Source organism: Hippopotamus amphibius, chromosome 10, assembly GCF_030028045.1.
Source record: "Hippopotamus amphibius kiboko isolate mHipAmp2 chromosome 10, mHipAmp2.hap2, whole genome shotgun sequence".
NCBI classification, from domain to species: domain Eukaryota; kingdom Metazoa; phylum Chordata; class Mammalia; order Artiodactyla; family Hippopotamidae; genus Hippopotamus; species Hippopotamus amphibius.
The window spans coordinates 47,620,419-47,640,996 of record NC_080195.1 but is presented as its reverse complement, the minus strand read 5'-3'; the positions used below and the strand labels follow the sequence as shown (position 1 = coordinate 47,640,996).

The following is a 20,578-nucleotide window of genomic DNA, read 5'->3' as shown; positions in this document are numbered from 1 at the left end:
GACAAAAAGGTACTGCTTGAAGATTGTCTCACATCCAAAAAACAGATAAAACAACTCTGAGAGTTTAACTTCTCACTTCATTTTTAAGTAAGACTGCCACCACATTACTCAATTGAGAACCTCAGAGAATACTTTCCATTCATTTCAAAATTTCATCAATTCTTTTCTACATATTTGACACTCCTCATGACACTTTCCTGCCTCACGCATTCTGCTCTCTGCCTGCAACGCCTTTTTTTCCCTCCTTGTCCCAGCAAGCCTGACCCCATCTACCTCCAGCATGTATCTGCCAGCAGCCACACCACAAAACTTCTCCCATTCTGTACACTCAACACATCTAATTTACCAACTGTTACATGGGCTCAACTGCTTGCATGGTATCGCCCTCATAAGTAAGCAAGCTGCTCCAGGTTAGGGAAGATTCTTCTCCTACCTCCAGCTGCTGAGCACAGAATGTGGGACAAATTAGGATTCCACAAGTGCTTGAGAAATTTTTTAAGATCACTTACAACTAGAAGGTAAATCTTACTAAAGATACAAATTCGTGAGAATTTATCTGCAGTGGTATTGAATAGGTGACAAGGAACTTTCTGAGACCCTCTAGAGAATAAACTATCTTTCAAACACTTTAGAAGTATCCATTTATTTGTGAAGAGCCCAAGAATGCAGCAATAGTCAAATACTAAAATAGCCTCAATGATGTTAGGACAATGCTCTTTCTTAAAGTAAGGCCACTAACCAAATCCCGCTCACTATCAGCAGTTGAAAGTAATAGCAGCATTCTTTAACATCACAGAATACAAACAATTGTAATGCTTGGTTTTGTTTTTGGTTTCTGTTTGTTTACTCATTCAGATAAGCCTTCCTGCCTCCTATTAATATAAAATAGTTTTCATCATGCTGTCGCTCTCCCATCAGTGTCTTCCACAAATACACGAAAGGTGAGGAAGGGAGAAAATCTACTTGATGCTTTTTAAAATACACAGCATTTAAATAAACATTGCCAGCAGCCAATAATCAGAAATATATAAATGGTATAGAAAACACCATTTTGCTTGTTTCAGATGTTTTATGGCAAAGCCACTTATTCCTTATTAACAAAAAGTTCTAGATGGAACCTATTTGAAAAGTATCACTATTTGGAGGACTAATTTATCCTTCAAACGAGAAATGTTTCAAACTCAAACTCTGATATGGTGCTTAAGCTATTTGGTTAATGTGTAATTTTAGAACCTCAAAAAACAGATACAGCATGAAAAATGAAAATTCATTCATTCAAATACTTTTCTTCTAAATGAAGCAGGTTATCTTTTAAGGTCATTGCTATTAGGGTAGAATATGACATACACTCACATAGTAAAAGTCAATTCTGACCAAAACTCTGTATATGAGGAGAATAAAAATAGTAAGGAAATGCTATTTCCTTACTAGAGACTAGTTGGTAGAGCTTTGGGTGATAGTTACCCTGTTTTCCTCTATTAAAATTTTCTTTTTTCTGTTGTGGTCTTACGGCCCTATGGGGGCTCCTTTAACGTATCAGCAACTTACAGTCTACTGGCTCGATCCTACCAAAGAAACACTTCCGCAGGCCTACTCCCAAAGCTATTCCAACTTTTTAGCATCGAGTATTCACTGAAGGATGGCAGAATTAAAGCCTCTGAGCAAAGCCTGGATATATTACCTGCCAGCAGGTTACTTTCCTCTCATCTTGCTTGAAAATTTAAGATAACTGTCCTTTATGATTAGAGCCTTACCACTGCTGGCTCAAAACCTCAATAAACTACACGGACACACATAAGGATATAAAATTCAAATCCAAAAAAAAAAAAAAAATCCAACAGCTACTGACAGTTTAATGTTCATAGGTATTATTTCAACTGGTTGCTGAAGAACAGTATTTATCTTCACTCAGGACAGAATACATGGAGTTTTACAATCTTTACAAGGGGAAAGGGTTGCTTAGTAGACTTCAGGTTTAATGGCAAAGACGAAAAAATAATCATACCTAGAAGGCTAGTGACAACCCCCAAAACTGCTGAAATCCTGCCCCCAACCCAAAGACTCTTCTCACTGTGTGCCTAATGCCTCTGACTTCAACCCATTAAAAAAATAAAGCTAAAGGTCACTTTTGTCCTCCCCCTTTTCACAAGTTTTGGATATGTTTATTAAGAATCAATGACTTTAACTTAAAAATTTGTAATACTTCACACATAATATTCCATCTATGTTGCACATTAATGAACAATACGGTATGGTGAGTGGTTTGAATTAAATTCTTAATAAAGGCCTTAGCAGAAAAGTACAATATTTTAATTAAGGTATAATCAAACATATTGTCTGAATTAATATCATTATATTGAATTAAAACTGTAAACGTAGAACCTATATTCAAAGTATAAATCTAAGTTTGAGTGGACTGACCACAAATCTATTTCCTCTTCCCCTTCCTTCAGAGATATCATCTCATTAGAATTAAAGGCATTTTTAAAAAATGCTATAAAGGCTATACATAACACAGGATAAAGACAGCAGATGATTTTTAACATTTGAAAGATGAAAAGGCTACATAAAGCAGTGGTAACTGACATGGCAGGAGAGAGGAAGCACAACCTTGGTACCTACAGAGAATGACTGCGACAGGAACAAGAAAGTCAATCTGCCTTCCAGAAACCAAAGCAGGCTCACAATTCAGAGGCGTGGTCCCCCAAATCCTTCCAGTGATGCTTCCAATTAGGTCTTTACAAACAGTCAGGGCCCACCACACATTTGAGGGAAGGCCCCAACAAGGAAGAGATCAAAACAGGGAGAAGGAATTGATGAGAGTGATAAAATTCAGAAGTAAGTGAAAACTTTAAAAAAATATCTTAAACATCCACAGAAAGACGAGAAATTGCATCAGTGAAAAAAAAAAGAATGACAGGATGTAAGAACTCTATAAAAATAAGGTAGACAAAACAATATATTCGATAGGATTAGAGTATAGTCAAGGAAATCTCCAGTAAGTGGGACAAAAAGACAAAATGCAAAACAGAAGGGGAAAGAAATTAATTAGAGATCTGTACAGGAATACTGCTCTAGGACTTCCAACATCTGAATAATAGGAATCCAGGAAAAAAAAAACCAGAAAATATCAAAGAAACACACAAAAAAGGTCTATACCAAACCATATTATGAAATTTCAAAATTCCAGGGAGAGAAGGTACTAAAAGGTTCCAGAGAAGGAAGGGATGGGGGAAAATGACTAAAACCGATAACGTACAATGTATCATATGTTGACAGACTTAAGAGCAACACTGTCAATGAGAAGAAGAGGGAAATGTCTTTAGAACTGCAAAAATTAGTTTCAACCTAGAATTCTATACTTTATCAAACAGGAGTTTCAGAGAGGCTAGATCTCTATAAAATTTCTGCTCATGTGCCCTTTCCCCAGAAAAATGTGTCCAGTAAACAAGGGAGTATAACAAGACAGAGGGAAACATAGAATCTAGGACATCAGGCACCCGACACAAGAGAGCAGTTATGTGAGATCCCAGATGACTTCTCACAGATATCCCAGGAAAAGAGACACAGAGCCTGGGAAAACTAGTCTATATGGGAGTAGGAAGACAAAAGGTTGGAGAAGAGCGTCTTCAAGGAAAAAATGGAACAGATGTGGCTTAGCAGATGGAAAATACTTTTGATAGGCATGTGACAAATGTTACAACATTTGGGGAAAAAAACAGCTGTTAGAAAACAGGCAAGTGAATACAGTCAGGAAATTAATTCCACAGAAGAAATGAAGGATGTCAAAGCAGGGAGACTGGCCAGGGAGCTGTATGAGATCACATTGGCTAGGAAGAGGGGGACTGGAGTATCCTGGAGAAGTGCAGAAGTGCTCAAATGTCATTAATACTTAAGAAAAAGAATGGTGTACAAGGAGGAGGCACAGTCATAGAACTATATGGTTCAGCAATACATAATATTCACAGTCTTAATAATGTAAACATTGATTCTGATTTCATAAAAACTGATACATGTTGAAGGAACAGAGGGAGGGAAATAAGGTCATGGTGGAGTGAGGAAGCTAAGCGTTCACCTGCTATGACAAGAGGTTAATGGACAGTGCTAAAAATTAACTTACCTATTACACATTTATTACTTTGGTTAAAAAAATAAGATCAAAAGATTAAGGCAAAAGAATTTAAGGCAGATCTTTATACCACAACCATATTACTGAAATTTAACTTGAATGTCAGAATCCTTAAAAAATGGGCACTACTAAGTCAAAGACTTTCCTGCATACATTGGATAATTAGGAAAAGAGAGCTAGAAAATCTACAAAAAAGAGGTCCACGCTAACAGTACTGGATCCATCACATTTTTCAGGATTCATGGCAGACATTTTTAATTCAAACCATTAATTTCTTCACTTTGCAACTGTTTACTTACATGGTTTAGATGGTTGCTCTTCCCCTTTTCTCGCACTAAGAATAAAAAAAATTAACTGATGAATTCTGATACAAATGCCACAGAAAAATAAAAGTAGTCACTATCCGACGGATTACCAATAGCAGAATGAGATAAAATTCCATTTTATTTTCTAAAATAATTTCCAACAGAATATATAATTTAAATCACCCAGCAAGATGAGTGCTATAAATAAAATCTAAAAACTTAGTTTTACTTTTTGACCTAACAGATATTCTGTATTAGGGACAAATGAAAGACTCCATTTACAAAGGAAAAGAACAAAGCAAATTAGGCCAGGTGAGAAATGTAGCTAATGCAAAAATTTACTCTGCTGCACAGCTGGACTACTATTCAGTAGTGTATTCTAATTCTACATTTACACACAGCTTACTTTAATTACCAGCATCTAACAGATGACAACTCGAAGAACCAGTTGGCCAGGCACTCATCTCTAAATGCACTAGTATCCCTGGAAGCATCCTGAATCACTTATTGGTAACCTACTCAAATACCTTACTGAAAAAATATATGGGTCTTTACACAACTGGAAAGTAACCTATCTTAAATTTAAATTTTAAAATGAGTGTGCTAACCTAACTGAACATTATCTACAGCACACAAAACTGTTTTGCTCCAACAAAGGCCAGGAGAATAAAAGGTCAAAGAGGGTCTTGGGCCACACTCTTTCCCACACCACCCCCTTTAACTCAGGATGGGCATTACAGGCACAAATTCTTTAAGACTGAAGAGAGAGATGGGCACGGGGCCGGCCACTTTTCTTTTACTGTCTCCACAGTCTCTCTACATGTGAGCAGCTCATGGCTCTGGAAGAAACTGAGAAATAGAGCAATCCTAACCAGAAATGATTGTCTCAAGACAAAGTACACACACTGGAAAAATGCCAAGTTAAAAACCCTAGGAGCTTCCAAGCTGGTGAACATGTGGTGCCCTCGGAGATGGCATGAAAGCTCTGCGCCCTGTCCCTGTGCCTGGCCCTCTGCATCTCTTCCACCTGGCTGTTCCTGAGTTATACCCTTTCCTAAAAACCAGCCATCTAATGGGGAAACAAAGAAAACGCCATTTTTTACGGTGCTGCATCACTTCAAATGTTATGGAAGGTTCACTTGTATTTCTGCTCTGGTCATCAACTGAAAAAGTTGGTCATGGATGGCTTTTTGGCAAATAAACTAGGATTTAACATAACATTAAGGAAGGCAACCAGGAATGCCAAAAATTCTACAGTTCTGATTCTCCTCTTAAAACAAGCACGACACAGGAAATTTACATGAGTTTCACATGCTGAGGATAATCTTCTGTGAAACCCCATAAGGCATGTTGCTCTGATTACCCTGGCACAGCACTACATTAGGATGAGAAAGTTTTGAATAGCTTCAAAGTTCTGCGTAGCATAAATCTGGATGTGAGATACGCTCATCTGGGTGAGCACTCTGTAAAACAGAGCCAGAATCACAAGACTCAATTCCCATGTATAACAACTGATGTTTTGGATTTGATCAAATGAAAACCTAACTCTGACCTAAACCCTATCACTCATCTTTAACACGTGTGCTCTTTGGAGCAAGGGGGAAAGAACAAAGTATCATGGAGAAACAGACCCCATCTAAATCATGGGGCCGGTTGGCTATGTTGATAAAGAAGTGGCAAAATGTATCGACAGATGGTTTAAGTGTTCTCCTCACTAAAACAGTGACAACTAAAGGACACTGAATCATCATATATTAAAATAAGATGAGTGAATACATGAAAAAAAATGAAACATTTAAACCATTGTAAGAGTTCTTCTAAATCCTTCCCATAATACAAAACAAAAACCGTTTTCAATCTTTTGCTCAGGGAAAAAAAACCAGTGTCTTACCATCCGTTTGAGATTTGCTCCGGAAAATTGTGCTTGCCCTTGGCTGGTCAGAAGGGTTTGATTCCTAAGCAAAATCTGTGTAGGAAGAGAAAAAGGTGTGATAATTCAGTTGAGTAGAAAAATACATGATTTTTAAAATAGCTACACACTGATTTCAATCACTTTTAATAGTCTTGAGAAGAGCTTTTAGTAATGACAAAAAGGCACTTTTAGTTAAAGCCAACAATATAAAAATTCTATTGGGAAACAGAAAAATTGTAGAAACTCTCCATACAGGTGGAATAAAACCATGGCTATGACTTACACTTTTCTTAACTTGCACCTAAATAATCGATGCTACTTTTAGATGAATCATATATGTGACTCCCCTCCTACTTATCAATTAAAAATTCAGTCACCCTCCTTTTAAGATGATATTACTAGCACATTCCAGGAACAGTCTCAAGAAGCAAACTATGCTGTGGCCAACTATTGTCAGATACCAGCTCAACATATCAAATATGCCAAAAAATAGCGAGTTGCTTTTGGCAAATGGTCTTCAGACAATCAAATGGCTAATTCTAACACCATTCAACAAATGAACTCATTTAGGTGGCTGTGGTTTACGTGGGGGCTATTCATCATGGCAGATTGAAGAGGACTACATAAAAGTTCAATGTTCTAATCTACAGGAACACTTCCATGATAGTGATTTTTAACTTTGCCCTCTATTTCCAAAGCTAAACTCTCACTTCTTCATTCCATGCCGCATGATTAATTTGGGGCTTCAAGAAGAGTACTTTCTGGAGCAGATCATAAGGCTACTTGGAAAAAATTTCAGCCATACCTACGTAAAAAGGTGGGTCTGCCTGCAGTCCACCTTGCACCAAGGCGGGATAGTCTTCTATTTAGGCAGAAATACAAAACAAGTGCCAGCCACCACACAGGATCGTAAGCTTATGGTTTCAAACAAACAAATAAATATAAAAGCCCTACGACATTTCCTCAGCAAAGTCCATCTCAAACCACTTAACCCATCTTTTAAGAAACTGGACCAAGATTCAGAGAAAGAGTAATGGTTAAGGCAATATTTCCCAAACCACATAATAACTGTTTTATTTTTTGAAGAGGGATTTGGTGGTCAAAGTGAAATACACTATATCCCCGACTCTCAGAGAGTCAAAAGAATACACACTGATATATTAAAAACTAAGCAGTCTAGTAGTGAATTCTGTCTAACCCCAGTATTTCACAAATTTGTTTACCTAGAATCCCATTTCCCCCAAAAAAGAATTTGGCACGAACAGAAATTTGGGACTTCCCAGTTTAGCAGGAATCTGAGCCATCCATTTTAATGTTACTGCCAGCATTAGAAATTTACAGCTAAACCAACTGCTTTGTTCTTCAGGAAAATTCCTTCACTGAATTTGAAGTTTGGTAAGCTGCTTTTCGAGAAAATAATTCATTCAACATTTTTATGTAAAAGACCCATTAAATTATTTTAAAGTTTTTCCCCTACATATTTGAAAACTGAGACAATGGGAAAATAAATTTCAGTTGTCCACAAAGTGACAGGCAGAGACTTTCACAGCTGCCTCTAACCTAAGGCTTCTGAAAGGATTCATGACTACTTACCTGTACCAAAAAGAAAGTAAATAGACTACATTTGAATCTAAAACATGAGCAGAAATGTTTGCAAAGTAGCCAAATTATTTTATCAGTGTCTATGGCATGGTAAAACTTAACAATTTTCAATGGTAGACCAGGAAAAGTAAGGGCCAGAATCAAACAGAAGCAAGTTTTAGCAACACCCCCACCCCCTGCCCCCTCCCCCCCAAGATGTGCTACGATGGATCTAAATACAGAAATCAAGAAGGCTGGGATAAAAGAAATGACAACATGCAGAACAAAGCAAACTTAGCCCAAGTGACCAGAAAAAAGCTGGCACGCCCCTAATCTATCCTAGGGGGTTCAAACATGGGCACATGACCAAGGACTGGCGGATCACAGCTGTCCTGGGACTTCCCAAGAAAACAGACAAAGGCAGAGCTGTGCTCCAGGATCCTCAGCGAGTCTGGAGCTGCCAGACACTCCTCTTGCTATCACGAGGGGAAAGCCTTTTCAGGAGACATCAAGAGAGGAAAGCAGAACGGAGACAGGCTCTCAGGAGATCACTTTCACTCCTGGTCAAGCAGTGCTTAACTTACTCCGTGAACTCTGGTTCTACAAGTCAGTACTTTTTTAAAAATGTAAGCTGTTCTGAGATCGATTTTCTTTAACCTGCAACTGAAGGAGACCTGGTTCATCAGCAGTACAGATGATCACAATAAAGGTGGGGAAAGCTAAAAGTCACTTGCTCGTTCCTTTAACAAATATCATGAACAAAAATCTGAGCCAAAACGATGCTCTGTTTAAAACTTAACCCATAAATTCACAACCATTACTTTTAGTTGCTTTTCTTACACATTAAAAAAAAAGCTCTAATTAGTGTACAATTTAGGTCTTCCTGTTCTAACAAGTGCTCTCCACCCCAACGGTTGCATCTTTACTGTGTAACATAAGCCATTAGACAGTAAACTCATACTTACACTATTTCTGCACTCTCATTAACTGTCTTCCCAAGAACCTAAGGAGACTATGATGAAACCTACTACTCTTCACTATCACAGGGTAAGACTGCCAACATAGTAAGCAAAGCATTACCACCCACCATCCCGCTCATCCCCGCCCCCCAACCACCACCACACACACACACCCACACACAAGTTTAGAGAGATTTCAGGAAATTACTGTGCATTTTATATGTGAATTCTTCCTAAAATTATTTCTTTAGACACCTCTAAGAATAGTTTAATCCAGAAGAAATATTCCTGAGCTAATGATTGGGGTTGTGATTTAAATTGCATTTTAAGACCCATCACTCTTGTATTATCAATTTGAAGTGTAACTTATTTGACAGCATGATAGGTCGATGTAGAAAAAGTATTAAAAAAAATTAAACTCGGGTCTTAATGTAAACATTCCTCAGAGGAAACCTGCAAAACACCATTGACACTGAATACTGCTTCTCCTCCAGTCTAAGATTCTATCCGTTTTCAGATCCATCTCAACTGCAGATATTAAACGTGTGAAAATATAGGCAATTTAAAACAAATGATATGCATTCCTGAAGGCTAAAAGTGTTTAAATTATGCTATCAAACTGTCAATAAATAATTTTTCCTTCGTCAAAATATTAGAGGGAGAGGGACGTGACCAAGAAATCATCTGACAGAAGCACCATATTTCAGAAAAAGACTACTTTCAACATATTGATTTCAATATATTCCAATTAAACAGTTTCTGGGCCAACTGCTGGGCACCAGGTTCCTTAAAGATTTACTGTGTTTACTCAACTGCCCTAGCATCCCTATACTGCACAGTGTATTAGTTTTATGGCTCATAATACAAACATTACAACTCTTACAATTACCATGTAAACTGATGATTTCATCCCTTTGAGTCCACACTGTCCACCCCAGTCAGGGAGTTCCTGCCAGCCAGCCCTGAGCTGGGCTGCCTCACCAGAGGGCACACAACAGGCTCCTGCACCTGCCAGTCTACTGCTCGCCCAAGCCTTGCTCCTGCTTTTCCAGCTTCTGACAATCCTGGCTTCCAAACTTCCCAACTCTGGTTTCCAACTGCTTCTGTATCTGCCTCTACCTTGGTTCTCACTCTCGCCTTATTTTAATCCTCAATCAGTGTGTTAGTGATCATGACTGAGAGGTGACATATAGGTAAGTATACCTGGCTTTGCATATTTCCAAAGAGCATTTTACTCAGTTGCTTGGACTTTTAAGAACCTTTCTGGGTTGTAAGGTACCTTCATTTCATTTCACATTATGCAATGTAACTGTTTCAACTCTAGAGTTTTATTACTTTAACACACTAAAACAGAAAAAGGGGGGTGAGAAAAAAGGCAGTATTCCAAAGAAGCTCACATAATGGCATCAAATAAATTCTGTTCCTCTAGGCTGTATATTTGGAATTTACAGTCCTGATCTCTCAAGACTCATTTTTATCACCTTGGACAACTCAATGTATACCTCAGAGAAGAATTCCTACACTCCCTAACTCAGAGCATGGTAAGAACGTTTCAAATGAAATGCAAGAGCAATCCATATACTACATAAAGCACAATAAATGACAAAACAAAGCTTTCACAAATTAACTCAAAAGCAAAAAGCGAACATTTAGCATTCCACAGGAAAGTGTATGTCCACTCATCATGCCCACCCAAATACCGTCTTAAGCAAACAGTGCTTTGACTACCAACTAAAGGAAAAGGGGTGAACAGTCACACAACCAGCAGGAATTACTCCTTGGGTTTTTTTGTTCTTAAATAAGCAAATACATATTATTTCTCCTGCTGCTGTCATGGAAATTACTGTATATGCTTTCCTTGCTTTTTTCCTATAACATCTCCTGGAGATCAAGTCACAGCAGGAGAGCCCCCTAATTCTTCACGGTGTGCATGTGCCAGTTTATTTTACCAGTCCTTTACTGGACACTTGAATTATCTCCAATATTGTGTTATTGAAGAAATGCAACCAAAGTTTGTGAATATGTGGTTTCATATTTGTGAGATATAGCTTCATTATAAATTCCTTTTGTGGGATCTCTGGATTCAATGAGATTGTGTCAACTTCCCCTTCATGAGGTTGAACCATTTCACACTTCCACTAGCAATACATGAATGTAACTTTCTTCAGTCTCACCAAAGAAGGCAGTGCCAAGTTTTTACATTTTCTCCCAACAGGAGAGAAACTATAGTAATTGTATTTTGCATTTCTCTTATGTGTGAGGATATGTTTAAAGGTTATATGTGTTTCTTTTTCTGTGACTTGTCCCATTCACACCGTTGTTAACCGACTTTTAGATTCACTCAATTTCTTCAACTCAGCCTATTTTAGGCCATTATTAGTATCAAGTTTTTGTTCAAGTCACTGTTGGCTCTCTCACCTGAACACAGGCAGTAGCACCAGCCTAACCGGTCTCCTTGCTTCCTTCCACTCTTGCCTGCATTACCATCTATCTTCACACAGACGCTGGTCTGATCTCCCTCCACCCTCCCCAACCTCCCTCCCTTGTTTTAGGAATTAACATCATTCCCCTGCATATAATCCTTCAATGGTTTCCCATTACAATTAGACTAAAATCCATCTTTTTTCCTCAAGGCCCACTAGGCATACAAGGTCTCAATCCCCTACATTCCTCCCACATTCTTTCACTTAGCTGCAGTCACTCGTGTTTTTCGGTCCTTTGCGTGCACCAAGCGTATTCCCTTCTGAGGAGCTGCAGAGAAGCCCCTTCTCCCGCATCCTCACATGGCTCCCTCCCTCACAGGTCACGTAAGGAGAGCAGCTGTCTTTAACCACCCCATGTAAAACGGTCCTCCTCCCCAGTCCATGACCCTCATTTTCTTTCTTCTCAGGGTCTCACTACCTGATATTATGCTTGTGTTGTCAGCCCCTACGCACCGCTAGAAAGGAAGGGCCTGAGTTAGAATACAGGTTTTGTCTTGTTTAACCACTGTTTGCCCTGCCTCTGGAATGGTGCCGATACTCATCTGTTTCAGTGTACCCAAAACCACTGACGTTTCCCAATTTTCCCACATCATCTAAGATTTCTTCTAATGCAAAATGTCTTTTGATGGGTCTGTCACCTAAGACCAGCATTAATTTTAGATCTCTTAGAGTAGTAGTTGAGTTACTCAGAATGAATCAAAGACATGAGAGAGGTTACCAAGAACCACAAAAACCTAAAAGAGGAAATCTAATGTTTAGTGAAAAATCAATGGTAACTTTAATTTGGGAGAAGCACACTTAATGTTAAAATACCTTAACTACAAAATGACCCTATGAATTTAATTCAGTCATAAGACAATGTGTATCATCAGAATTCTATAGGGAAGTATCAATACAATGCATCAGTTTTTCTTGGTGTCCCCAGAATAAAGCATTATAAGGAGATGATAAAAGATGCCCAACCATAAAGGGTGGATAAATGAATGATGCCCCAACCATTCAGTGGCACAGGAAACAGCTGGTAAAAGGCAGGCAGTAGAGCTACTTGCAATTGCATGCAAATGCATCCTGGAGCTCTCTCTAGATGTCAGCACACCTCTAGGAGCGTCACATCAATACTTTCCTTTATAACAGAAAGTTACAAAGTGGCACATAAAGAACAATCTCCTTTTTGTAAAATAAACACAATGTTATGTGTATATGCATACAAAAGGTTCAGGAAGAATCAACACCAAAATATTAATAAAAATTCTGGATATTCTAGTATGAGTGAATGACTTTTCCTTATTTTCTAAATCTTTTACATCAACTGTTTATTAATACTGTCAACAAAAAAAGTAAAAGAAAATAAAGTGTTTAAAACAGCTACTGGAAAGAGGAAAGATCTGTTGCTCAGAGGTTTCTCCACATCATATTGCCAATTCCTTCCCTACCCACTCCTCTGGAGGATGGGAGGAAGGAGTCACTTGAGACAGCACCTTTCACCACAGAACTAGCAAAGCTCCTAAGGTCGGAACAGAAAGGCTCTATGAAAAGTTGATGAATAAGAATAAATCAGATAATAAGACCGTAGCATCTTACTTTTTATTACTGACATTACCATCAGTTATATTAGACACACTGTTAAAGACAAGGTAGTAAAAACATTCCTTTGAGTCTATCTGAAATCTATACTAGGTTCTTAGGAGCTATTGCTTTGAAATGGCTTGAACAAATCATGTTCTTCCCAAATGTTTCTGAAAAACAAGACAAGAGCATCATTTACGTATGATTCTGTCTTAAGTAACCAAGTAATTCTTCATTGAAGAAAAGCCAACATGTTTTATAGCCAAGTAGGTATTTCTCAGTTTCTAGCACTCTTTCCCTATCTTAGTCGTATTCTAAATGCTTAGTACCTTCCTTACCTGCCTGCTTACCAGCTTCTTCTAATGCCCCTCTGTCCAGGGCATTCTCGGCTTCCACTGGAGGTCACCAGAACAAACTCTTTAAAATATATCAACGTGTTTACTTGACTGGTAAATTTAGGCTATTTCACGACTTCTACTTTTAGTCATATCCATTGTAATGAATGTACAGACATAGAATGAAGAGGTAAATGTTGCTTCTGAGTTGTGTACCATAAATTTGAATGGAAAGAATCAAAACTGGAGTAAGTTGAGATAGGCCTACCTTATGGATAAATTATAAAATAGAAGGTGCACTCTAAACAGTTTTTTAAGCACCCCAAGAACTGAATTTGGTGTATCTATCACCTCCCAAGTCTGTCTCTTCTGTTGAGTAGCCGTGTTACATCGTCATTTCAGATCTCTAGGTCTTGGCTTCTTCATCCGCAACACAGGGAAAATATACACGGGCCTTATTTGTAGATGGAAGGGCCAAGTGAAATACACATGAAAAAATGTTGTAAATCTTAAAAGAATTAAATTTTGGCCTCTCATCCCATGCTAGTTTTTTAAAATCACTTAGAGGCTTACCTTACAGTAACAAGGAGAGCAGTTTTCACAAGGACTTACATGATTTGTGTTTAAAGCTACAATTAATTCACATCATTTGTTCATTATTTCACACTATCTGACTATTCGGAAAAGGGAGTACCTCCCACTTACAAAGCCATGTCCATCATATGGATGAATCCACAGGCTTCATCAGTCTAACTTTTAAAGAAATTACGTAAAGACAACTAAAATTTAAACACAAGAGCTATGAGACATTTCCTTTATGAAATAATCTCTGGCATTTAAATGAAACAAAGGGGCCAGTGGGGCTTTAACATCGCCACTGTGTTACCCAGAATTTTTTCTTTTAACCTACAGCCACCCCTTTCCAAAATTCTGGAGGCAAAAAAAAAAACTTTTCCTCTCTCCTCTCCTCCCTGACAACCCGCCCACCTCCCAGCCATTTAGTCTTCAGAACTTTTACCTGAAACGGTTCAAGTTGAATAGGATTCTACTGGGGGGGGGGGGGGGGGGTGCCATGGAAACACTTTCCTGCAGGAAAAGGCATCTTAACTCCCAAACCTTTATATTACGAATTACAATCGAATTTGTTTTCTCTCCTTTGAAACTTTTGACCAACAGTCTCAGGAGCCACTCCACCCCTCCCTTAGAACAGGCAACGTGTAAATGAAGTCGGTTAATGAAGGCTGTGGGGCTGAAGACATATTTGTGTCAAAGTGGGAATTTTAAAGTAATCAGAACTCCCGTGGGGGTCTCCTTAGGGTAAAAAAAAACCTATTCTCTGCAGTCCTGGAAGTAACATTTCACATCGTTCCCAGTTATTTTAAGCCCCCCTCCCCCCCATCTTCTTTCCTATGGAGTTCAAGAAGGGCCGCAGATGGGAGGGTCTCAGGCCCGGCTGGGAAATGGGAATGGGGGAAAGAATTGGGCGTTCGGGTAGCGAAGAGGGAAGGAGACTGGCCGGACGCGACGGGGAAAGAATATGTGGTGGGGACTCCAGACAGAGCCAGCCCTTGTCCCCGGTGCCCAGCCCTGGGAGAGCCAGCTCGGGGCACGAAGAAGCCTTAGGCGGCGGCTCCCTCCCGGGGGACGCTGCGAGCGGCGGGCGCCAGAGAGAAGCCCGAGAGGCGACAGCGCCAACCCCGCGAGGGGCAAGGCGCGCCCTCCGCTTCTTACCTTCGGGCATCTCCCGCTTGCTGCTGTGCTGCAGGTGGTGGCCTTCGCCGCCTTCCCAAGTCCAACTTGGCAGGGTCCACGGCAGCTGGCGCCAGCGCTACAGCCACCGCGGCCCCGGCCGCCACCTCATAGACCTCAGACACATCGTCCAGCTTCGCCCACCCCTTGCGCCAGCCCAACTTGGGGCTGGCATTGGGGCACACGCAACAGCTCAGCGTGTTCCCCATGGGGCGCCTCCGCTCCTCGCCGCCGCCGCCGCCTCGGCTTGTCCCCCAACTCCACCACGCTCAGCAGCCGCCCCCTCCCTCAACAAGGGCGCGGCGGGCACCGGCAGCCACGGGCTATGCCGGGGCTGGGCCGCGAATGTAGAAGCGGCCTTGCCCGCCGCTCACTCGTCTGCCCCGGCGCCGAGTCCCGGCCAGACCTCCGCCGCCGCCTCCCCGGAACCAACTAGTCTGTGAGGGCAGCGACCAGACCAGCTTATTTAAAAGAGGGGGGGACTGGAGAAGCGCTGAGACGTGCAGCCACTGCCCACAGAGAGCACGGCCGCAGCTCCTCTTTCTTCCACCGCCCCTTCCAACTGAAAGCCGCTGGCCTGGCCGGCCCCTAGCAACGGGAACGCCTCCTTCGGTCACAAAGTTACGACGCACCAATCACAACTAGAGTCCGCTCCCAGCGCCCTCAGAGTGCAGGCACGTGACTCATAATGCCCCGCCCCCGCACCGCTGCTGCTCCGCCCCGCGAGAGGTGCACCCCGGACTCGCGGTCCATTCATCACGCGCCTACATCTTGCGAGGATGCGCCAGCCAGCGGGCCCGGCAGGGCCCGGCTGCCCGCCCAGGCAGGGGAGCAGAGGCCCCGGGGGAGGCCGGATGGGGCGGAGGTGTCCGGGTGCCCTCCCAGCCCAGGGCGGGCCCCCCTCTGCAGGTCCAAGGCCCGCGCTCGGCGCCCCCGCCACCGATCGCGCTCGATGCTAACAGGGCCGTGGCCCCAGAGGAAGCGGGGCCCAGGGCCCCCGGTCCTCTGGGCGCCGCGGCAGGCCTAGGCGCCGCGAAGCCTGGGTCCCGGCCGCCCCTCCTGCCTGTCACCAACCAGCCGAAAGCCACTGGGAGCAACCCGCGCGTCAGCTCCGCCCCTTGGCGCTGCCCAAACCACCCTTGCCCCGCCCCCCCACAGCCGCCCAGCCTGTAACCCGGCGACCCGCCACGGAGCTCAGTGGGGTGGGATGCCCCGCAGGGGGCGGGCCCAAAAGCCTACTGCACCCGGTATTCCCAGGCGGTCTCCCATCCAAGTACTAACCAGGCCCGACACTGCTTAGCTTCCGATATCAGACGAGATCGGGCGCGTTCAGGGTGCTATGGCCATAGACGGTGGCGGGCGCCGCCCGCGGCCTCAAGAGCTCAGAGAATTCAGCACCACCAAACCAGCCCTCCACCAAGCGCTAAAGCAACTTCAATAAGTGAGAAGCACACGAGAAGAAAAGCACCTACGAAAAACAGCATCAAAACCATTACGCAAACGGTAACAGGAACATACACATCCATAATTACCTTGAATGTAAAGGGCCTAAAGGCACCAACGAAAAGACACAGCCTGGCTGAGTGGATACAAAAACAAGACCCATATACATGCTGTCTGCCAGAGCCCCACTTCAGACCTCGGGACACACAAAGACTGAGTGTGAGGGCATGGGAAAACGTATTCCATGCCAATGGAAATCAAAAGTAAGCTGCAGTAGCAATACCCACATCAGATAAAACAGACCTTAAAGTAAACACTGTTACAAGAGACAAGAAAGGACGTGACATAAAGATCGAGGGATCCATCCAAGAAGAGGAGATGACACAAATATATAGGCACGCAATATAGGAGCGCCTCCATCCCTGGGGCAAATGCCAACAACTATGAAAGGAAATGCAAGGCAGAGATAGAGACACCGATGGAGAGAACAAACACATGAACACCAAGTGGGGAAACCGGGGAGGGTTGGGGGGGGGGGGGAATGAATGGGGTGACTGGGCTACCAAGTTTTACACTCTAAATATATGATGCCCATTGTCTGTTAACTGCATCTCAATAAAAGATCTTTAAAGCCAAACACACACACAAAAGAGCTCGCGCGTCGCTGCTTCTACTGCGCCTGCGTCTGCGAAGACGCTCCAGCCAGCGGGCCCGGCAGGGCCCCGCTGCCCGCCCAGGTGGTGCGGAGGTGTCCGGGCGCCCTCCCTGCCCAGGGCGGGCGTCCCTCTGCAGGCTGGAAGCCCTCGCTCGGCGCCCCGCCCCCGATCGCGCTCGCAGCTCACAGAGCCGTGGCCCCGGAGGCGGCTGGGCCTGGGGCGCCCGGTCCTCTGGGCGCTGCAGCGGGCCTAGACGCCGCGCAGCCTGGGTCCCGGCCGCCCCTGCTGCCTGTCTGTCACCAACCGGCCCAAAGCCACTGGGAGCAACCCGCGCGTCGGCCCCGCCCCTTGGCGCTGCCCACACCACCCTTGCCCCGCCCCCCGACAGCAGCCGAGCCCGGGACCAGGCGACCCTCCACAGAACGCAGTGGGGTGGGATGCCCCGCAGGGGGCGGGCCCAAAAGCCTACCGCACCCGGTATTCCCAGGCGGTCTCCCATCCAAGTACTAACCAGGCCCGACACTGCTTAGCTTCCCGGATCAGACGCGATCGCCTGCTTTCAGGGTGCTATGGCCATAGACGGTGACGGGCGCCGCCCGCGGCCTCAAGAGCTCAGAGAATTCAGCACCACCAAACCAGCCCTCCACCAAGCGCTAAAGCAATTTCTCGGAGTGGGAAACACAAAAGAAAAGCACCTATCAAAAACAGCAACAAAACCATTACGCAAACGGTAACAGGAACATACACATCCATAATTACCTTGAATGGGAAGGGACTAAAGGCACCGACCAAAACACACAGCCTGGCTGAGTGGATACAAAAACAAGACCCATATACATGCTGTCTACCAGAGCCCCACTTCAGACCTCGGGACACACAAAGACTGAGTGTGAGGGCATGGGAAAACGTATTCCATGCCAATGGAAATCAAAAGAAAGCTGGAGTAGCAATACCCACGTCAGATAAAACGGACTTTAAAGTAAACACTGCTACAAGAGACAAGAAAGGACGTGACATAAAGATCGAGGGATCCATCCAAGAAGAGGAGATGACACTTACAAATATATAGGCACGCAATATAGGAGCGCCTCCATCCCTGGGGCAAATGCCAACAACTATGAAAGAGGAAATGCAAGGCAGAGATAGAGACACCGATGGAGAGAACAAACACATGAACACCAAGTGGGGAAACCGGGGAGGGTTGGGGGGGGGGTGGAATGAATGCGGTGACCGGAATACCAAGTTTTACACCCTAAATATATGCTGCCCATTGTCTGTTAACTGTATCTCAATAAAAGATCTTTAAAGCCAAACACACACACAAAAGAGCCCGCGCGTCGCCGCTTCGCCTGCGCCTGCGGCTGCGAGGACGCGCCGGCCAGCGGGCCCGGCAGGGCCCCGCTGCCCACCCAGGCAGGGGAGCAGAGGCCCCGGGGGCGGCCGGATGGGGCGGAGGTGTCTGGGCGCCCTCCCAGCCCAGGGCAAGCGTCCCTCTGCAGGCCCGCGGCCCGCGCTCGGCGCCCCGCCCCCGATCGCGCTCGCTGCTCACAGGGCCCTGGCCTGTCACCAACCGGCCCAAAGCCACTGGGAGCAACCCGCGCGTCGGCCCCGCCCCTTGGCGCTGCCCACTGCACCCTTGCACCGCCCCCCGGACAGCTGCCGAATCCAGGACCGGGCCCCTGGTGGCCCTCCGGTCCCGGTATGCAGCCCCCTGTCCCATCGCCTCCCCTCCCTTCCCAGGTGGCTGGCGAAGTGGGGTCGCCGGGGACAGGTGCTTTCTCCGGATGTAGTTGAGCACATAGGCGCACACAGGCAGACAGGTGGCTGCGCAGGCTGCTGGGCGCGGCTGGGTGAAAGTCGAGAGGCTGGCCACCGGGTGAACGTCGAGGGGCTCGCGGGCCGCACCCGAGGTAACCCGGGCCCACTGAAAGCTAAGCTCAACCCTATTTAGTCAGGAATACTTCCCCACACCTGTTACTGAAAAACACTCACTTGACATATTAAGAAGGCAAAACGATCCCTAACAAGAGTCATTTTTAATCCCAATTAAAAAACGTTGAAAACTATGTCTACAAGATAAATTTAACCCTCTCAAATCTGCATACTGGCTCTTTATGGAAAGTCACAATTCTCCTATGAAAAGTAGTAAATACTATACATATTATGTACTTGGTAGTTCAATCTCTTCAGCCAGTTTATGGTAATTGAAAAATGCCTTGTTTTGGGGGTCCTATCTTGAACATAAAAACTTTCAGTATTTGGAATCCATGTGCTTACAGAAGATGATGAGCTGTCATACGCAGGTATGACTAAAAGCAGGATGCAACAGTGGCAGGAAAGAAAACAAGGGGCATTTCCAAAGCTGCAGTATGTGGGGCAAAGGAGGCAGGGTCAGCACTATCCAGATACTGAAAGGGTGCAATCAATGCTTCTTGGTTTTAATTCAAACAACGGAGATGCAAAAATTCTTTATGTAACTTCCTCCACTCCAATCCTCTTTCTATCCCTCATCCCCTACCCCTAGGCTTTCTGGCAAGTTCTCCGCAGAGTCAGTACAGCTTAGATACTGCCTAGGAAAAGCAGATTTGCAGAACAGGATGAGATGAGCACAGCTCTTCCATATGAGAGAGAATAATTTGCTATTTGATCCCATGACTCTTTTACTGCCTCCACCACCAGCTACTGAAGACAGCAGCCTAAACACTAATATCTGGGTGTGGTATGCATTTCTATCCCAAACGTCAAGCCAGAAGTACTATGTACTAATTAATTGGCCCTTTAAAGAAAAACAACCATTTTAGGGAACAATCGTTTAGCTGAAAACAATGAATGAGAAACTTGGCACAGGTATCACCTAGCATATAAACACTAAAATACCAGCAGAGAGTCACATCAGTCAGCTCACCCTTCCACTCCACCACCAAGTTCACAAACATTGAACTCACAGCTGAGTGCTTGGCCTGTTAAGGTACCTAAAGCAGCAGCTGGGGACAGGAAACATTTCAAAGTCTCCTTCTTTCCCAAAACTTCCCAGACCACAGGTCAAAAAGTTTTCTGGTGTGTATTTGAGGCTGCATTCTCAAGGAAATATTCCTTTGACAAAGTCTCTGAAGATGCTCTTTATTTCTTTATGCTTTCAATCCTTTGGGAATAAGATACAGAAATGACATCTGCTAGTGTAGCTTATACATGGCTAGGATTCTAAGTGCTGCCCAGAATGAAACCCCAGCCCCTCATTCCTGGTGCAGGACTCTTTCATGCCCTGGGAGCTTATCCCAGATTTCACCATGTACTGCTGAAACCCTTATTAATTCTTCCTAGAAATCTAAGAGATGGGATTATGGAAATTTTAGCTGAGAGAGAAAAGGTGAGATTTAATAAGCCCCATTCTGGGGCTTCCTAGGTGGCGCAGTGGTTAAGAATCTGCCTGCCAATGCAGGGGACACAGGTTCGATCCCTG

General features: G+C 43.9%; 3 pseudogenes across 1 annotated transcript in view; all 3 read right to left on the bottom strand.

Moving 5' to 3' along the window:
* The window catches only part of LOC130829915 (cyclin-Y-like protein 1), a 41,508-nt pseudogene extending 26,280 nt beyond the window's left edge, over positions 1 to 15,228 (bottom strand). The window contains exons 1-3 of the transcript XR_009047671.1: positions 15,002 to 15,228; positions 6,326 to 6,400; positions 4,429 to 4,463 (exon numbers count right to left, since the gene is read on the bottom strand). The product of XR_009047671.1 is annotated as a cyclin-Y-like protein 1 (transcript). The remainder of the gene's footprint in view (positions 1 to 4,428; positions 4,464 to 6,325; positions 6,401 to 15,001) is intronic.
* A 1,023-nt stretch (positions 15,229 to 16,251) lies between these two features.
* On the bottom strand, positions 16,252 to 16,370 carry LOC130830645 (5S ribosomal RNA; annotated as a pseudogene).
* Positions 16,371 to 17,580: 1,210 nt separating this feature from the next.
* On the bottom strand, positions 17,581 to 17,699 carry LOC130830679 (5S ribosomal RNA; annotated as a pseudogene).
* Positions 17,700 to 20,578: the final 2,879 nt, after the last annotated feature.